The sequence below is a fragment of the Oncorhynchus nerka genome, unplaced genomic scaffold, assembly GCF_034236695.1.
Source record: "Oncorhynchus nerka isolate Pitt River unplaced genomic scaffold, Oner_Uvic_2.0 unplaced_scaffold_5096, whole genome shotgun sequence".
Taxonomy (NCBI): domain Eukaryota; kingdom Metazoa; phylum Chordata; class Actinopteri; order Salmoniformes; family Salmonidae; genus Oncorhynchus; species Oncorhynchus nerka.
This window is the reverse complement of record NW_027036211.1, coordinates 1-6,323: the sequence shown is the minus strand read 5'-3', so window position 1 is coordinate 6,323 and position 6,323 is coordinate 1. Positions and strand designations below refer to the sequence as shown.

The window sequence follows — 6,323 nt, the reverse complement described above, 5'->3', positions numbered from 1 at the left end:
GCAGGCCAGAGGTGGATGAACGCAGTGCCCTTGTTTGGGTGTAGGGCCTGATCAGAGCCTGGAGGTAGTGAGGTGCCGTTCCCCTCACAGCTCCGTAGGCAAGCACCATGGTCTTGTAGCGGATGCGAGCTTCAACTGGAAGCCAGTGGAGAGCGGAGGAGCGGGGTGACGTGAGAGAACTTGGGAAGGTTGAACACCAGACGGGCTGCGGCGTTCTGGATGAGTTGTAGGGGTTTAATGGCACAGGCAGGGAGCCCAGCCAACAGCGAGTTGCAGTAATCCAGACGGGAGATGACAAGTGCCTGGATTAGGACCTGCGCCGCTTCCTGTGTGAGGCAGGGTCGTACTCTGCGGATGTTGTAGAGCATGAACCTACAGGAACGGGCCACCGCCTTGATGTTATTTGAGAACGACAGGGTGTTGTCCAGGATCACGCCAAGGTTCTTAGCGCTCTGGGACGAGGACACAATGGAGTTGTCAACCGTGATGGCGAGATCATGGAACGGGCAGTCCTTCCCCGGGAGGAAGAGCAGCTCCGTCTTGCCGAGGTTCAGCTTGAGGTGATGATCCGTCATCCACACTGATATGTCTGCCAGACATGCAGAGATGCGATTCGCCACCTGGTCGTCAGAAGGGGGAAAGGAGAAGATTAATTGTGTGTCGTCTGCATAGCAATGATAGGAGAGACCATGTGAGGTTATGACAGAGCCAAGTGACTTGGTGTATAGCGAGAATAGGAGAGGGCCTAGAACAGAGCCCTGGGGGACACCAGTGGTGAGAGCACGTGGTGAGGAGACGGATTCTCGCCACACCACCTGGTAGGAGCGACCTGTCAGGTAGGACGCAATCAAGCGTGGGCCGCGCCGGAGATGCCCAACTCGGAGAGGGTGGAGAGGAGGATCTGATGGTTCACAGTATCGAAGGCAGCCGATAGGTCTAGAAGGATGAGAGCAGAGGAGAGAGAGTTAGCTTTAGCAGTGCGGAGCGCCTCCGTGATACAGAGAAGAGCAGTCTCAGTTGAATGACTAGTCTTGAAACCTGACTGATTTGGATCAAGAAGGTCATTCTGAGAGAGATAGCGGGAGAGCTGGCCAAGGACGGCACGTTCAAGAGTTTTGGAGAGAAAAGAAAGAAGGGATACTGGTCTGTAGTTGTTGACATCGGAGGGATCGAGTGTAGGTTTTTTCAGAAGGGGTGCAACTCTCGCTCTCTTGAAGACGGAAGGGACGTAGCCAGCGGTCAGGGATGAGTTGATGAGCGAGGTGAGGTAAGGGAGAAGGTCTCCGGAAATGGTCTGGAGAAGAGAGGAGGGGATAGGGTCAAGCGGGCAGGTTGTTGGGCGGCCGGCCGTCACAAGACGCAAGATTTCATCTTGAGAGAGAGGGGAGAAAGAGGTCAGAGCACAGGGTTGGGCAGTGTGAGCAGAACCAGCGGTGTCGTTTGACTTAGCAAACGAGGATCGGATGTCGTCGACCTTCTTTTCAAAATGGTTGACGAAGTCATCTGCAGAGAAGGAGGAGGGGGGGGGGGAAGAGGATTCAGGAGGGAGGAGAAGGTGGCAAAGAGCTTCCTAGGGTTAGAGGCAGATGCTTGGAATTTAGAGTGGTAGAAAGTGGCTTTAGCAGCAGAGACAGAAGAGGAAAATGTAGAGAGGAGGGAGTGAAAGGATGCCAGGTCCGCAGGGAGGCGAGTTTTCCTCCATTTCCGCTCGGCTGCCCGGAGCCCTGTTCTGTGAGCTCACAATGAGTCGTCGAGCCACGGAGCAGGAGGGGAGGACCGAGCCGGCCTGGAGGATAGGGGACATAGAGAGTCAAAGGATGCAGAAAGGGAGGAGAGGAGGGTTGAGGAGGCAGAATCAGGAGATAGGTTGGAGAAGGTTTGAGCAGAGGGAAGAGATGATAGGATGGAAGAGGAGAGAGTAGCGGGGGAGAGAGAGCGAAGGTTGGGACGGCGCGATACCATCCGAGTAGGGGCAGTGTGGGAAGTGTTGGATGAGAGCGAGAGGGAAAAGGATACAAGGTAGTGGTCGGAGACTTGGAGGGGAGTTGCAGTGAGGTTAGTGGAAGAACAGCATCTAGTAAAGATGAGGTCGAGCATATTGCCTGCCTTGTGAGTAGGGGGAAGGTGAGAGGGTGAGGTCAAAAGAGGAGAGGAGTGGAAAGAAGGAGGCAGAGAGGAATGAGTCAAAGGTAGACGGGGAGGTTAAAGTCGCCCAGAACTGTGAGAGGTGAGCCGTCCTCAGGAAAGGAGCTTATCAAGGCATCAAGCTCATTGGATGAACTCTCCGAGGAACCTGGAGGGCGATAAATGATAAGGATGTTAAGCTTGAAAGGGCTGGTAACTGTGACAGCATGGAATTCAAAGGAGGCGATAGACAGATGGGTAAGGGGAGAAAGAGAGAATGACCACTTGGGAGAGATGAGGATCCCGGTGCCACCACCCCGCTGACCAGAAGCTCTCGGGGTGTGCGAGAACACGTGGGCGGACGAAGAGAGAGCAGTAGGAGTAGCAGTGTTATCTGTGGTGATCCATGTTTCCGTCAGTGCCAAGAAGTCGAGGACTGGAGGGAGGCATAGGCTGAGATGAACTCTGCCTTGTTGGCCGCAGATCGGCAGTTCCAGAGGCTACCGGAGACCTGGAACTCCACGTGGGTCGTGCGCGCTGGGACCACCAGATTAGGGTGGCAGCAGCCACGCGGTGTGGAGCGTTTGTATGGTCTGTGCAGAGAGGAGAGAACAGGGATAGACAGACACATAGTTGACAGGCTACAGAAGAGGCTACGCTAATGCAAAGGAGATTGGAATGACAAGTGGACTACACGTCTCGAATGTTCAGAAAGTTAAGCTTACGTAGCAAGAATCTTATTGACTAAAATGATTAAAATGATACAGTACTGCTGAAGTAGGCTAGCTGGCAGTGGCTGCGTTGTTGACTTTGTAGGCTAGCTGGCAGTGGCTGCGTTGTTGGCACTACACTAATCAAGTCGTTCCGTTGAGTGTGATAGTTTCAACAGTGCTGCTATTCGGGGGCTAGCTGGCTAGCTAGCAGTGTTGATTATGTTACATTGCGTTAAAAGAACGACAATAGCTGGCTAGCTAACCTAGAAAATCGCTCTAGACTACACAATTATCTTTGATACGTAGCTAGCTACGATCAAACAAATCAAACCGTTGTACTGTAATGAAATGAAATGAAAATGTGATACTACCTGTGGAGCGAATGCGACCGGGTTGTTGAGTGAGGAAGTTCTATTCGGTAGACGTTGGCTAGCTGTTGGCTAGCTAGCAGTGTCTCCTACGTTAAGGACGACAAATAGCTGGCTAGCTAACCTCGGTAAATTAAGATAATCACTCTAAGACTACACACTCTAAACTACACAATTATCTTGGATACGAAGACAGCAAAGACAACTATGTAGCTAGCTAACACTATACTAATCAAGTCGTTCAGTTGAGTGTAATAGTTTTTACAGTGCTGCTATTCGGAAGACGGTGGACGTTTGCTAGCTGGCTAGCTGGCTAGCTGCTGGGCAGATAGCAGTGTAGACTACGTTAGGACGACGAAATACGATAATTACGCAATTATCTTTGATACAAAGACGGCTATGTAGCTAGCTAAGAAGAAATTGCTAAGATTAGACAAATCAAACCGTTGTACTATAATGAAATGTAATGAAATGTAATGAAAAGTTATACTACCTGCAGACCGAAGCGCTCGGATGCGACCGCTCGCTCCAACCGCTCGCTCCAGCTCGGATGCGACCGCTCGCTCCAACCCGGAAGTCGTTAGTACTCCGCGTTGTGGCCGCAGCAACCCCGGTTCGAATCCAGGTCACGGCACTGCAATGTAATTTCAGAAGTTTTTTTTTTTAACAGGTTCAGACTTACTCTGAAAGCTAAGAAACTCAGCAACTCTGCCTTTTGACAAAGTTCCCCAGCATATCGTAGGTTAATTACTTACACGAACTGAGTCATCTGCTGTTTCAGAGGTTTTTACCATTTTTAAGCTCGAGAGCCAAATGAGAAATGCAGTGTCCTCGAACGACCAACATTATGAAGAAATAGTGTATGATTCTGAATGTTTACTCATATCTCGCGACCCACCTATGACATGTTAATAACTGATTTGGGTCCCAAATCATAGTTTTAGAATCCATGTCAGAGGTTCTTGAGTTTATTCATCTCGAGACCCAAATGAAAAATGTACTGTCCTCGAATGACCAATATTAGAAAAAGACATCTCTTTGTGATGTGATTTTGCTAGACAGAGATGTGGGTTAAATTAATGAGACTGGTTTGATAAAAAAGGTGTGGGTGTTCACATCTGCAAAATATTTCTATTTCATGGGTGCTGTGGCTTAGTCGGTTAAAGTGCCTGTCTTGTAAACAGGAGATCCTGAGTTCAAATCTCAGCAGTACCTTTTCAAGCATTTTATTGTACACATTGGTGGAGAAGGTCAGAGGGGAGGGCACTCAGGTTTTCTCACCAATCGGTTTAGAGAATTAGAGATGATGTGAGTAGGATGCATTTGAGATATTCCAATGTCATGGAATAAGGGCACTTTTTCAATGTGTAAAGCTCGACTGTTTCTTCACTTTATTCATTATCGAGAACAATATGAAAAGTGTTTAGCCAGCTTGTGCACATCACTTTCACAGCCTATGTAAGCTTTATAAATACACCTCTTGTAGCCTGCGTGATCGTATAGTGGTTAGTACTCTGCGTTGTGGCCGCAGCAACCCCGGTTCGAATCCGGGTCACGGCACTGCAATGAAATTTCAGAAGGCTTGTTTTCTGAACATTTTAAGACTTACTCTGAAAGCTTAGCAATTCTACCTTTTGACAAAGTTCCCCAGCATATCGCAGGTTAATTACTTACACGAACTGATTAATCTGCTGTTTCAGAGGTTTTTACCATTTTTAAGCTCGAGAGCCAAATGAGAAATGCAGTGTCCTCGAACGAACAACATTATGAAGAAACAGTGTATGATTCTGAATGTTTACTCATATCTCGCCACCCATCTATGACATGTTAATAACTGCTTTGGGTCCCAAATCATAGTTTAAGAATCCATGTCAGAGGTTCTTGAGTTTATTCATCTCGAGACCCAAATGAAAAGTGTACTGTCCTCGATTGACCAATAATAGTAAAAGACATCTCTTTTGTGATGTGATTTTGCTAGACAGAGATGTGGGTTAAATGAATGAGACTGGTTTGATAAAAATAGGTGTTGGTGTTCACATCTGCAAAATATATCTCTTTCAAGGGTGCTGTGGCTTATTTGGTTTAAAGTACCTGTCTTGTAAACAGGAGATCCTGAGTTCAAATCTTTGCACTACCTTTTCAAGCATTTTATTGTACACATTGGTGGAGAAGGTCACAGGGGAGGGCACTCAGGTTTTCTCACCAATCGGTTTAGAGAATTAGAGATGATGTGAGGAGGATGCAATTGAGATATTCCAATGTCACGGAAAAAGGGCACTTTTCTAATGTGTAAAGCTCGACTGTTTCTTCACTTTCTTCACTATCGAGACCAATATGAAAAGTGTTTAGCCAGCTTGTGCACATCACTTTCACAGCCTATGTAGGCTTTACAAAGAGACTGCTCTTCTCTGTATCACGGAGGCGCTCCGCACTGCTAAAGCTAACTCTCTCTCCTCTGCTCTCATCCTTCTAGACCTATCGGCTGCCTTCGATACTGTGAACCATCAGATCCTCCTCTCCACCCTCTCCGAGTTGGGCATCTCCGGCGTGGCCCACGCTTGGATTGCGTCCTACCTGACAGGTCGCTCCTACCAGGTGGCGTGGCGAGAATCCGTCTCCACACCACGTGCTCTCACCACTAGTGTCCCCCAGGGCTCTGTTCTAGGCCCTCTCCTATTCTCGCTATACACCAAGTCACTTGGCTCTGTCATAACCTCACATGGTCTCTCCTATCATTGCTATGCAGACGACACACAATTAATCTTCTCCTTTCCCCCTTCTGATGACCAGGTGGCGAATCGCATCTCTGCATGTCTGGCAGACATATCAGTGTGGATGACGGATCACCACCTCAAGCTGAACCTCGGCAAGACGGAGCTGCTCTTCCTCCCGGGGAAGGACTGCCCGTTCCATGATCTCGCCATCACGGTTGACAACTCCATTGTATCATCCTCCCAGAGCGCTAAGAACCTTGGCGTGATCCTGGACAACACCCTGTCGTTCTCAACTAACATCAAGGCAGTGGCCCGTTCCTGTAGGTTCATGCTCTACAACATCCGCAGAGTACGACCCTGACTCACACAGGAAGCGGCGCAGGTCCTAAACCAGGCACTTGTCA

The 6,323-nt window shown here is 48.7% G+C and overlaps 1 non-coding gene across 1 annotated transcript; it reads left to right on the top strand.

Moving 5' to 3' along the window:
- The first annotated feature begins 4,346 nt into the window (after positions 1 to 4,346).
- Positions 4,347 to 4,420, top strand: trnat-ugu (transfer RNA threonine (anticodon UGU)). Its single transcript has one exon. It is a non-coding gene; the product is annotated as a tRNA-Thr (tRNA).
- Positions 4,421 to 6,323: the final 1,903 nt, after the last annotated feature.